Genomic DNA, 14,105 nt, shown 5'->3' on the forward strand with positions numbered 1-14,105 from the left:
GTTGGATAAGTCCCTCATTTTCTAGTTCCTTGGCTTCTGAATCCCAGTATCTCTCAGTGGACATAGCACTGGTCTAATTTTATAGAGTTTAGGAATGGGCTTTCTCTGAAACATACAGGTTTGATTCATTTCCTTTAACCAAACCCATTTCCAATTTAAATATGGAGTATATTTCACATACAACTGTCAGGCTCAAGCTATCTGGTTAACTGTTCACAACTCTTAACATAGCTTCTCACCCTAACTTCAGCTCAACAGAGCAGAACCTTTGTTATTTGATATTGAGAGTGTTACAGTTTCCACCTCATCCTGATGTTTCACTTCCATTAACTTTCCCACAGTTTTTCTAGTTATTGTGTTTTCAGAACAACATTGCTGTGTTATACCTTAGTTTTTCAAAAATAACACTATAGCTCTTCCAGAATCTATGTCCATTCTGATCTTCACCCTCTGCCACAGAGGATTGCCGGATATGATTAGTGCTGTATTTGTTACACAGAGTCTTATATCAATATTGTCATTTCAACAGTTCCCATTTCAAGATTTTGGGTGTATGGAGGATTAGCAGAAAGTAATCCACCATCTGGAACTATGGTTAGATAGGTTGTCTATTAACATTTCTGAAATACATTTGTAACATACTGGCCTAGTTTGTGTGATCATACCTCTTTCTAGTGGCTGGCTGGCAGTGACTATAACATCCAGCTACTTAGCTACAGCTAACAGATGTCTTGTGTTAGCACAAGTGGTGAGAGTTTGTGCATTTGGTGCTGAACACCTAGAGTTCATTCCCCAAAAATGACCACAGTGTTTGTCTGCCTTTTGTCTTTTTGTTTGTTTGTCTCACATTTTGTCTTTTGTATTCATACATTCCCACTTTGGATACTGCCAACACTGGAATTCTTTAAATCTGCATCTCTCTGCAATAAATGTCTGATCCTCAGACAGGAAACAAACAGAAGCTAGTTTTACTAAGTGTTCACTTTTGAGGCTTTGCACATGACAACCTGTTGTTCCCTATGAATGGAATTGTTAAAAGTGATCTGCCAATAAAAAAAAAGAATAAAAAAGCTTTTTTTATTTTATTCTTTTTTTTTTCTTCTCTCTGATGTATAAAAAAGTAGAACATTTTCTTCCTAAATAATTTGTTTTTCAGATTGTTTTTTATTTTAGGAATATCAAGGCTTGTTTTCCTTCCTGTGGTGCTCTATACCTCGGGGGGGGGGGGGGGAATACCCAGCACCCCCATGTTCATCTTTATAAAATGATTGTGTGGTATCCAGTATAAAGTTTGTCATGTTGGGTGTCTTCGGAAGCCTCATGATGCACTGAGCATGGTTATTACAGTGATTTATAATGATGTTACAGGTTATAATTTCATGTATATAGTTATGAGGCTGAAAATGTATCCTCATGGCTTAAAACAAGCCCAGACAAAAACTCTCCAGAAGCAGAGGGGCAATTCACACCTCATCAGGGTGTGGATGGGACAAACCCAGCCCAGCCTCACAGGAACAAAGGTCACTGGCTTAGGCAGCAACAAAAGAATCTGTTAGACTCTGGAGGGAGTCACTCCCCTTCCTTTGGTCAGTTTGGAACTGCGATGAGGTAATGCTCACCTGACTCTGAAGGGGGGGCGGCAAAGCCAAGAGGGAAGAAAGGACATGATAAAAGGGAGACACATTTGCCATGCTCTCTCTCTGTCTTCCACCTACATCTACAGACACCACACCAAGCGACTGAAGCGCTGATCAAAGGGTTTCAGAGTAATAGCCGTGCTAGTCTGTATTCGCACAAAGAAAAGGAGTACTTGTGGCACCTTAGAGACTAACCAATTTATTTGAGCATAAGCTTTCGTGAGCTACAGCTCACTTCATCGGATCAAAGGGGAGAGCCTGGCTGAAGAGCAACCAGCCAGCCAACCTATTCGACATTGGTGAGGCCTCATCTGGAGTATTGTGTCCAGTTTTGGGCCCCACACTTCAAGAAGGATGTGGATAAATTGGAGAGAGTCCAGCGAAGGGCAACAAAAATGATTAGGGGACTGGAACACATGAGTTATGAGGAGAGGCTGAGGGAGCTGGGATTGTTTAGCCTGCAGAAGAGAAGAATGAGGGGGGATTTGATAGCTGCTTTCAACTACCTGAAAGGGGGTTCCAAAGAGGATGGCTCTAGACTGTTCTCAATGGTAGCAGATGACAGAACGAGGAGTAATGGTCTCAAGTTGCAGTGGGGGAGGTTTAGATTGGATATTAGGAAAAACGTTTTCACTAGGAGGGTGGTGAAACACTGGAATGCGTTACCTAGGGAGGTGGTAGAATCTCCTTCCTTAGAGGTTTTTAAGGTCAGGCTTGACAAAGCCCTGGCTGGGATGATTTAACTGGGAATTGGTCCTGCTTTGAGCAGGGGGTTGGACTAGATGACCTTCTGGGGTCCCTTCCAACCCTGATATTCTATGATTCTATGATTCTATGGTGAGAAGCATCTACGTTTGTAAGGGCATTGAAAGTGTTAAGATCAGCTTAGAATGAGTTCTGCTTTTATTTCATTTGACCAAATCTGACTTGTTATGCTTTGATTTATAATCTATCTTTCATAATTAATAAATTTGTTTGTTTATTCTACCTGAAGCACTGTGTTTGGTTTGAAGTGTGTCAGAGACTCCCCTTGGGATAACAAGCCTGGTACATATCAATTTCTTTGTTAAATTGATGAACTCATAATAAGCTTCCAGTGTCCAGTGGGCATAACTGGACACTGCAAGATGGAGGTTCCTAGGATTGTGTCTGGGACCGGAAATATTGGCTAGTGTCATTAGGTTGCAAGTAACTGGGAGCAGCTTACATGCCAGAGGCTGTGCGTGAACAGCCCAGGAGTGGGGGTTCTCACAGCAGAGCAAGGTAAGGCTGGCTCCCAGAGTCGAGGATTGGAGTGATCTAGTAGATCACCGCTCCAGATAACACCAGAGGGGAATGTCACACTTCCTTTGTTGGAGAACTCATTGGAGTCATCAGAGATGAGGACTGGAAGCTTCTTCAGTCCTTAATTGAAGGATTTCTCAGACATTTGAGTTAAATGAATGTTAATAAAACCATATCAAAATGATTAAAATAAAGTCCAAATAAAAATTGATTCAATTTTTTTCCTTTTATTTTCTTTCAGAGATTTATCGAGTCCTCTTCCTCATCTAAAATACATGTGTCATAAATATAAAGGGAAGGGTAAACCCCTTTAAAATCCCTCCTGGCCAGAGGAAAAATCCTCTCACCTGTAAAGGGTTAAGAAGCTAAAGGTAACCTCGCTGGCACCTGACCAAAATGACCAATGAGGAGACAAGATACTTTCAAAAGCTGGGAGGAGGGAGAGAAACAAAGCGTCTGTGTCTGTCTGCTGCTTTTGCCAGGGACAGAACAGGAATGGAGTCTTAGAACTTTTAGTAAGTAATCTAGCTAGGTATGTGTTAGATTATGATTTCTTTAAATGGCTGAGAAAAGAACTGTGCTGAATAGAATGACTATCCCTGTCTGTGTGTCTTTTTTGTAACTTAAAGTTTTGCCTAGAGGGATTCTCTATGTTTTGAATCTAATTACCCTGTAAAGTATCTACCATCCTGATTTTACAGAGGTGATTTCTTTACTTCTATTAAAAGTCTTCTTGTAAGAAAACTGAATGCTTTTTCATTGTTCTAAGAGACAAGGGTTTGGGTCTGTGGTCACTTATGCAAATTGGTGAGGATTTTTACCAAACCTTCCCCAGGAAGTGGGGTGCAAGGGTTGGGAGGATTTGGGGGGGAAAGATGTGTCCAAACTACATTTCCCAGTAAACCTAGTTAAAGTTTGGTGGTGGCAGTGGAAATTCCAAGGGCAAAAGCTAAAATTAATTTGTACCTTGGGGAAGTTTTAACCTAAGCTGGTAAAAGTAAGCTTAGGAGGTTTTCATGCAGGTCCCCACATCTGTACCCTAGAGTTCAGAGTGGGGGAGGAAACTTGACAGCATGCAATTTCATCTTTATTGTCAAATTGTTATATTTGAGTAACAATATTAAGGAGACCAGAAGTGAATTTGAAATATAGCAATGGAGGTTAATTAAAGAGATTAAGTGAGTTTCGGTAAAACTGCTCAAATCTAAAGAGCGAATTCCAGTTCCCGGCTTCTCAGGCGAAGAAACTCTGCCCACCCAAAAGGGGAATAGGCATAGAAGGGAGTTGCAGTGGGAGTTGTTTGCTTCTGGAGTTACTCACATCTGGCAGAGGGATGGCATCCAGGTTTGTTTCCAGATTACAAAACCACAGGCTTTAAAATCACTTAGGTGGCAGGTGTGACTCAGACTCACAGCTTTATCATTCCTGTGAACTCTGCTCTGTCATTTCCAGGTTTCCTATACCCACCTGCTAAACACTTCTCAATTTCTTATCAGCTTTAGTTGTGACAAGTTACTACAAAAAGATCTAAGTGCCTGCTTTCATTCCTCCCATTCCTGATCTATTTGACGCTGCCAGATAAAGTACATTTCTGTTCAGTCAGAGAGGAATATGCCTCATGATGGTGAGAGAATTGAAAGTACTAGAGGTGTGTGAAGTGAAACCGAACAGGACCAGGCTTCTGCAGTGAAATTATACTGCAAGAGTGTATTATACTAGTAGCTGATAGACTGGCTGTCAGAGGTGTAATTCATAAAATCGTGTGTAAAAAAACTGAAAATGGCTGATGTGACAAAGCTCTGTCCTTGTCTCTTTAGGTCCCGCATTTCCTGGTGGATTTTGCTAGCCTCAGAGGCTCACTGTGACCCTCCACGTAACCCTTCTCTCTCTAGAGACAAGGGTCACAGTCTACTGAGCCATTTTCATCATAAGCCAGCAAGGGAGGTGAGGAGAAGCTATCCTCCCTTGCACAGTCTCTGTTGTCTCCCAGTCTCAGTGATTAATCAGGGAGCCCAGGCCCACCCTCTACTCCAGGCACTAGCCCAGGGACCCTAATAATGTCAGTTATGGTAGCTGACCTTTTAGAAACATGACACATACCACTCCCTGGGCTACTTCCCCACAGCAGCCCCCACTTCCTCAAACTCCACTTCACCCTTACCTCAGGGCCTCCTTCCTTGTGCCTGATATGGCATGTACTGCTCAATCTCTCCAACAGCACAACTTCCTCCCATAGCTCCTAACATCCACACCCACCTGACTAACTGGGAGGCTTTTAACTAGTTTCAGCCAGCCCCTGATTGGCTTCAGGTGTCCCAATCAACCTAGCGGTCTCCCTGCCTTCTGGAAAGTTCTTAATTGGCCCCAGGTGTCTTAACTGACCTGGAGCAGCTGCCATTTATCCTGGTACCAGGGATTTGTTTAGCCTGGAGCTAATATATGTATCTCCCACTACTTTTCTATAGCCAGCTGGCCTTGACCCATCACCCTGAGAACTTAAAAATTGGACAGTAACTGACCGAGAATCCCAGTGATGATGGAACTTGAAGATATTGTAAACAAAAGATCTCTCAACCATGCTTGGAGCTGTTTCCATCACGTCACAGGAACTCAACAGCCCATTCTAGGCTTCCAAGTGATGTTTCAGGTATCGTTTGTACTGGGTGTTTGGTGTACGTGGTTGGGGAGAGTTGTGCAGGTGGCAAGTAAGGAGTGTGTGCTTTGGTGTGAGGCAAAATGTGTGTTTGAGGTTATTGCGTGCACAGGCTGTGTTGTTGTGTGGTTGGTTTTGAAGAACTGTGGCAGTTGATCAAAGTAATCCACCATCTGTGTAGTCTCCTTCATACAACTAATGAATCTGTTGCATGGAAATTGGCTGGAGAGTAAGTGTGCTGATTGATTGAATTACATCTTATGCCACACAATGATCATAGAATCATAGAATATCAGGGTTGGAAGGGACCCCAGAAGGTCATCTAGTCCAACCCCCTGCTCCATGTAGAGAGACAAGGTGAGTGAGACATGTTGATGTAGAGAGACAAGGTGAGTGAGATAATATCTTTGATTGGACCAACTTCTGTTGGTGAGAGAGAGAAGCTTTTGAACCACACAGAGCACTTCTTCAGTTCTGGGAAACTAACTCAAAGGCCAAGTCTACACTACAGACCCATATTGGTATAACTACGTCACTCAGGGGTGTGAAAAATCCACACCAGTGAGACGTAGTTATACCGACCTAACCCCCCATGTAGACAGTGCTATGTCGACGGGACAGCTTCTCTCACCGACATAGCTACTGCCTCTTGGGGAAGTGGATTAACTACGCCAATGGGAGAATGTCTCCCATCGTCATAGTAGCGTCTTCACTAAAGCGCTACAGCGGCACAGCTGTACTGGTGCAGCTGTGTCCCTGTAAGGCTACCTCTACAGTAGAAACTTCAAGTGCTTTGAAGTGTGAGTGTGGTCACGCTCAAGTGCTGGGAGAGAGCTCTCCCAGCACTCCTTGTAATCCACCTCCACGAGGGGAATAGCTCCCAGCGCTCTGAGCCTGTCCACACTAGTGCTTTAAAGAGCTCAAACTTGCTGTGCTCAGTGGGGTGATTTTTCACACCCCTGAGCTAGCAAGTTAGAGCGCTATAAAATGTAAGTGTAGACAAGCCCTTATCAGTGAAGACAAGCCTAAAGTGTCACTGCTAAATCCAAGGTTTGAACAGATTGTTTAGCATAAGTAGTTAACACATATTTCAAGGGACCATTCACAGTGAAGTGGCCCATTAACACCCCTCCAGTCAAAGAGAGGAAATGAAGGCAGGGAGGGGAAACAACTGGAAGAGGGTTGTTTTTAGGTTACAGGTTGTTGTAATAAGCCATAAATCTAGTGTCTCTATTCAGTTCATGATTGTTAGTGTCTAGCATCTGAAAGTGTTTTTTACCCACGAAAGCTTATGCCCAAATAAAGTTAGTCTTTATTAGTCTGTTAGTCTTTAAGGTGCCACCAGACTCCTTGTTGTTTTAGTGTCTAGCAAAGTTATGATTTTATGATCCCAGGCTCGTCTTTTAAAAGTGTTGTGCAGTTTTCCTTTGAGGATGAGGACTGAGAGGTCGGAAGTGATCGGTTTGTGAAAAGTGTTCACCCACAGGTGATCTGATGCTTTTGTCTTTTATAGTTTTCCTGTGTGAGTTCATTCAAGGGCACAGTGATTCTTTCACCCACATAATTGCGAATGGAACATTTAGGGCACTGGACGAGTAGAGCCCTGCAAATCCGTGGATATCTGTATTGTATCTGCGTAGGGCTCTGTGGGCCAGCAGATAGAGGGGAATGATCACGTCCCTCGATTCGACATTGGTGAGGCCTCATCTGGAGTACTGTGTCCAGTTTTGGGCCCCACACTACAAGAAGGATGTGGAAAAATTGGAAAGAGTCCAGCGGAGGGCAACAAAAATGATTAGGAGGCTGGAGCACATGACTTATGAGGAGAGGCTGAGAGAACTGGGATTGTTTAGTCTGCGGAAGAGAAGAATGAGGGGAATTTGATAGCTGCTTTCAACTACCTGAAAGGGGGTTCCAAAAAGGATGGATCTAGACTGTTCTCGGTGGTGGCTGATGACAGAACAAGGAGTAATGGTCTCAAGATGCAGTGGGGGAGGTTTAGGTTGGATATTAGGAAAAACGTTTTCACTAGGAGGGTGGTGAAACACTGGAATGCGTTACCTAGGGAGGTGGTGGAATCTCCTTCCTTTGAGGTTTTTAAGGTCAGGCTTGACAAAGCCCTGGCTGGGATGATTTAGTTGGGGATTGGTTCTGCTTTGAGCAGGGAGTTGGACTAGATGACCTCCTGAGGTCCCTTCCAACCCTGATATTCTATGATTCTATGATTAGGTACACCACATGTTGTGACAGGCATGTGTAGGACCCATGGATGTTGAAACGTGTGTTGTGGCGGGTGTTGATTGCTGTAGCAGTGGAGATATGTCTACAGATTTTGTATCTATTGTTCTGGCAGGGTCTGGTGCTGCTGTGAGTTGGTGTGTCCTGGTCTGTGGGGAGAATGTATACCTTCAAATCAGCGGCACTGCTATGGGTACCTGCATGGCCCCACAGTATGCCAACATTTTTATGGCTGACTTAGAACAACGCTTCCACAGCTCTCTTCCTCTAATGCCCCTACTCTACTTGCGCTACATTGATGACATCTTCATCATCTGGACCCTTGGGAATTCCACCATGATTTCAACAATTTCCATCCCACCATCAACCTCAGCCTGGACCAGTCCACACAAGAGATCCACTTCCTGGATACTGCGGTGCTAATAAGCGATGGTCACATAAACACCATCCTATACCGGAAACCTACTAACCGCTATTCCTACCTACATGCCTCCAGCTTTCATCCAGACCACACCACACAATCCATTGTCTACAGCCAAGCTCTACGATACAACCGCATTTGCTCCAACCCCTCAGAGACAAACACTTACAAGATCTCTATCAAGCATTCTTACAACTACAATACCCACCTGCTGAAGAGAAGAAACAGATTGACAGAGCCAGAAGAGTACCCAGAAGTTACCTACTACAGGACAGGCCCAACAAAGAAAATAACAGAACGCCACTAGCCATCACCTTCAGTCCCCAACTAAAACCTCTCCAACGCATCATCAAGGATCTACAACCTATCCTGAAGGACGACCCATCGCTCTCACAGATCTTGGGAGACAGGCCAGTCCTTGCTTACAGACAGCCCCCCAACCTGAAGCAAATACTCACCAGCAACACACACCACACAACAGAACCACTAATCCAGGAACCTATCCTTGCAACAAAGCCCATTGCCAACTGTGCCCACATATCTATTCAGGGGACACCATCATAAGGCCTAATCACATCAGTCACACTAACAGAGGCTCATTCACCTGCACATCTACCAATGTGATCTATGCCATCATGTGCCAGCAATGCCCCTCTGCCATGTACATTGGCCAAACTGGACAGTCTCTACGTAAAAGAATAAATGGACACAAGTCAGATGTCAAGAATTGTAACATTCAAAAACCAGTTAGAGAACACTTCAATCTCTTTGGTCACCGATTACAAACCTAAAAGTGGCAATTCTTCAACAAAAAAACTTCAAAAACGGACTCTAACGAGAGACTGCTGAATTGGAATTAATTTGCAAACTGGACACAATTAACTTAGGCTTGAATAAAGACTGGGAGTGGATGTGTCATTACACAAAGTAAAACTATTTCCCCTTGTTTATTCCCTGCCCCCCGCCCGTACTGTTCCCAACAGGTTCTTGTCAACTGCTGGAAATGGCCCACCTTGATTATCACTACAAAAGGTCATCCGTCCATCCCCCGTCTCCCCCCCCCCACTCTCCTGCTGGTAATAGCTCACCTTACCTGATCACTCTCATTAAGTGTGTATGGTAACACCCATTGTTTCATGTTCTCTGTGTACATAAATCTCCCCACTGTATTTTCCACTGAATGCATCTGATGAAGTGAGCTATAGCTCACGAAAGCTTATGCACTAATAAATTTGTTACTCTCTAAGGTGCCACAAGTACTCCTTTTCTTTTTGCTGGTCTGTGGGGAGCTTGCTTCTGATGATGACCTTGGAGAAGCTGGGGGGTTGTTTGAAGGTCAGAAGATGGGGTTCAGGAAAAATTGTTTTCAGGATGGGGTCCCCATCAAGTATGGGTTGTAGCTGTTTGATACCCTGCAGGGGTTCCAGTGTGAGGTAGTAGTTGACAACAAGGGGTGTGCAATCAGGAGGTGGGTATTTCTGTATTGAAGCATGTTCTCTTGGGGGTATTTGGGTGGCTCATTCCATCATGCTATCTTCTCTGGTAGATGCTCTGGGGAGAAAGTCTGGGATATACACCTACTGCCTTCACCAAACAATGACAGTCCACCAGAGAAGTCGATCACATCATAGGTGCTGACTTTTATTTTTCCCTGGGGGTGCCCTACCCCTACTCCGTCTCTTCCCCCAAGGCCCTGCCCTTGCTCTCATAGAATCATAGAATATCAGGGTTGGAAGGGACCTCAGGAGGTCATCTAGTCCAACCCCCTGCGGTAAGGGGGCAGGGAGCTGGGGGGGTTCGATAGAGGGCAGGGGAGCTTGGGGGGTGATCAGGGGCATGGATAGGGGTTGGGGCGGTCAGAGGGCGGGGAACAGGGGGGTTGAATGGTGGCAGGGCTCCTGGGGGGGGCAGTCAGGAAGGAGAGGAGGGGTTGGATGGGACGGCGGGGGGCGGTCATGGGACAGGGAGCAGGGGGGATGGATGGGGCAGGGGTCCCGGGGGGGGCAGTCAGGAAGGAGAGGGGGGTTGAATGGGGTGGTGGGGGGCAGTTAGGGGTGGGGGGCAGTTAGGGGCGAGAGGTCCGGGAGTGGTCAGGGAGAAGGGGTGGTTGGATGGGGCAGGGGTCCCAGGGGGGACAGTCAGGAAGGGGGGGGTTGGGTGGGGCAGCAGGGGGCAGTTAGGGGTGGGACGTCCGGGGGCTGTCAGGGGACCGAGAGCAGGGGAGGTGGATGGGGCAGGGGTCCCCGGGGGGCCTTCAGGGAACAGGGGGCGTTGGATAGGGCAGAAGTCCTGGGGGGGGGGGTGAGAAGCAGGGGGGGTTGGATAGGGGGCGGGGCCGGGCCATGCCTGGCTGGTTGGGGAGGCACAGCCTCCCCTAACCAGGCCTCCATATAATTTGAGAAACCCGATGCGGCCCTCAGGCCAAAAAGTTTGCCCACCCCTCAAATAGAGGCACCGGATTTATGGCTTATTACAACAATCTGTAACCCACTAACCCTCCTCCCTCTTCTTTTCCTCCCTGTGACTGTAGGGATGTTAACGGGCCACTTCACTGTGAATGGTCCCTTGAAATATGTGTTAACTACTTATGCTAAATAATCTGTTCAAACCTTGTATTTAGCTGTGACATTTTGAGTTACTGTAGTTTCTCAGACCTGAAGAAGAGCTCTGTGTAAGATCAAAAGCTTGTCTTTCTTACCAACAGAAGCTGATCCAATAAAAGATATGACCTCACACCCACCTTGTCTCTTTAATATCCTGAGACCAACATGGCTACAACAACACTGCATGCAACACTGGTGTAGGACATTCAATATTGCATAGATACATGCCTTACTGTAATGTACACTGCACGATTATAATTCTTAAGGACAAAATGGCTGAGAATTTAAAAATAAGATTGTAACAGACTGAAAAACCCAGTGATGATTGAAATTGGTGGTATTCTGAACAAAGTGAGATCTCGACCACACCTGTAGTTGCTTGTATAACTTCACATGGACTCAACAGATGTTTTAGGCTCCAGATCAATATTCCTGGAAGCTTTTATTATATAGATTATTCATATTCCAGTAGTGCCTTGAGAACCAAATGAGATTATGGCCCCATTGTGCTAAGCATGGTACATAGTACAAGGCAATCCTGGCCTTGAGGAGCTGAGTCTAAGCAGATGAGACAGACAAAGGGTGGAAGACTAAACAAATGGAAAGTAACATGCTCAAAATCGGTCACCAGCAAAGCCAGTAATAGAACTCATATCTCCTGAGTCTTAGTCCAGTGCCCTAATGCACTAGATCACACTGTCACCACCACACTGGGTTCTATGCTCTTGCAGCCAGAGCAGTTTGGGCTGGAACTCTGTTATCATAGCTAGCTCATATATCCTACAAAATCACATGGTGCATGAACTGTGTCTGGGGACAACCAGATTGTAAACGGGTCTCCTGACATGTCTGCACTTGTAGTATCATAATAACAATACTCAGCACTTGTATAAGAGATAATCAGTATAGTTAGTCCCATTTCACCAACAGGAAAATTGAGGCACAGAGAAATGCAGTGACTTGCTCAGGCTACACAATAGTGGAGGTGTCATGTTTCACATGACATGTACAATTAAGGGTTTGTCTGTGTTAGAGTTTTTAGACACTCTTGTAGCTACACCAACATAGCTGCATCAGTACAAATCCCTAGTTCAGACACTTTGTACCAGTGTAAACTGGGATTTGAACTAGTGCCTTTTACCCCAGACAAGCTGCACCAATGAAAGTCCCATGCACCACTAGGGGTGTGCACTGTGGCAGCTACATCAGTGTAATAGGTGAATAAATACCCCAGTGTAGATATTTCCTAAATCCTCTGAGCATTGCAAAGAGTAAGTAACCTCTGGAAATTTGGCAACAGGAGAGCAGAAAGCCCAATATCATGGCCAGATTCCAAGGTGAAAGTATGGTGATTACATAAAGAACAGGAATTCCCCCTTGGCTCCCTACTTGGAAGCAATAGGTTTAGGGAGGCTGCCCTGCAAAAAGAAGGGCTCAGGGAAAGAGAACACCAAAGATAGGAAATTTCTATTTTAAACTCCTTGATGCAGGGACCAGATCTTCTTCTGTGTGAGGTACAGTATTAAGCACGGTATCCATGCTCAGATTAAAAACAAAACCTAATAGGTAATACTGGAATGGATTTGGGAATAATGTGGATCCTACAGATCAGTAGGTACAATTTGCAAAGCACAAAACTGGAATAGCCAGAGGATTGCATCATGGCTATGTTAGGAGTGAGGGGCATCAGTAGAGCTGTGTGGCCTGTGAGAGCATGTCACCAGGGAGTTAAGTGGTCTGTTTGGGTGCTGGGGTTTGGGATAAGGTCCTGTCCAGTACTGAGTAAATGAGGAATTACATTACTTGGCAGTATTGTGGGTTTGGTTGTTTTTTTAAAAAAACAGTGCCTGTAGGATTAGGAAAGTCTGAGTCACATTCTCTTGCAGCTGGTTGCTGTGGGGAGGGGGTGGGGAAGAGACTGAGAGGGACCCTGACTCACCAGAACTGCCAAGTTTCTCCTTACATGTAGGGTTTAGTGGAAATGAAGTCACGGGTGGGTGAGGGAAAAGTGGGGGTCACTGGGTGAAGGAATGGGGTGGGGGTTGACACAGGGAAAACACCAGCTGCTGAAAAAGAAGGAGGCAGTTCCCATTCTGGAGCAAGAGATAAAACACAAGCCAGCAGGGGGAAGCCTAAACTGAGGGGCTTTGACTGAGCTGGGGGCTGGGGGGAAGAAGACAGGAGTGGATTGGAAGGGGCTGGGAAGCAGGATTAAGAGGCCTGACAAATCTCGGGGAGTGGGGGGAAGAGAAAATCCAGGAATAGAAAGAAAGCAGAAAGGGTATGAAATATGGGCCTTCCATAAGCAGCAATAGGACAGAAAACTAACACCTCCATCCCTTGAAAACACAGAGGGAAAGATAATGAGATGCTGATTTTAAGAGTGGGAGAGTTGCTGTTTTCCCCCCAACAGCCCTGTCTAGTGAATTCATCCTCCCCCGTTACCTCATTGCCACATTCCCTGGTGAGTGAGCTCAGCTGTTCACATAGCCTCTCTCCTTTTATGGTCAAACAGCTTCGCTTGGGCGAGGCCTTTTTGCTAGATGTTAGGGAAGTCCTTAGGCCTGGTAACTCTACCTAGAGCCACTCCTCTTCCTCCCCCCTCCCCTTTTTGGCAGACATGAGACTGAAGCAAGTCCGGAGTGGAGCGCAGGGGGCGGAGAGAGCAGGACGCTCAGCTACGGGGTGGAAGGAGTGAAGCTGGGCTTGTGTTCCAGCAGCACTAGAGACTTTACAAGCAGCAGCAGCAAACTTTTAGTCCAAGGGACGCCACCCTTCTCTTCCTGAACTTCTCTCCGAAGGTGAGTCCTCTCCCCCACGCTCCCCTTGGAGAAGAGCTTGTCCTGGGGGAAGCTCTTGCCTCTTAGTTTTATTGTAGCTTTATGCTCCGAAACTAAATGCATGTTTGTTCATCAGGGAACCCCACCCCCCAATTTCCTACCACACCCACTGCGGATGAGAGGCTGAACTTGCTGTTGTGTTTTGTGGTTTATGCTGGTTGCACAGCTTGGGACCGTATTTAGCGTTAAATTTATGGGTTTGACGTGTCTGTGTCCCCGACTTATTTTCCGTGGGAGCCTCAAATTTTTGAAAGCCTGACAAACTACTTGCCAACTTTTAGCTGGGTACGTTCCTCCCCTCCCCATCAAAATGAAATATTTTCCAAGTCGCCTCCTTTCCTTTGTAAAGGTTTAGCAATGGGGGGAGGGGGGAGGAGAAGGGGCTCCGCTGGCTGGTTTGAGTTGAGACATTCTTCTAGTGTGTGTGAG

General features: G+C 45.6%; 1 protein-coding gene across 4 annotated transcripts in view; it reads left to right on the forward strand.

The window, feature by feature from the left end:
- Positions 1–13,432: 13,432 nt before the first annotated feature.
- The window catches only part of ZYX (zyxin), a 33,786-nt gene continuing 33,113 nt past the window's right edge, over positions 13,433–14,105 (forward strand). For 2 of the 4 annotated variants that reach the window (XM_073312575.1, XM_073312565.1), the window contains exon 1: positions 13,433–13,637. The gene's annotated coding sequence lies outside the window, so the exon portion shown is untranslated. The remainder of the gene's footprint in view (positions 13,638–14,105) is intronic. The other 2 variants (XM_073312539.1, XM_073312557.1) reach the window with 1 other exon arrangement.

The sequence above is a fragment of the Lepidochelys kempii genome, chromosome 1 (genome assembly GCF_965140265.1).
Source record: "Lepidochelys kempii isolate rLepKem1 chromosome 1, rLepKem1.hap2, whole genome shotgun sequence".
NCBI classification, from domain to species: Eukaryota; Metazoa; Chordata; order Testudines; family Cheloniidae; genus Lepidochelys; species Lepidochelys kempii.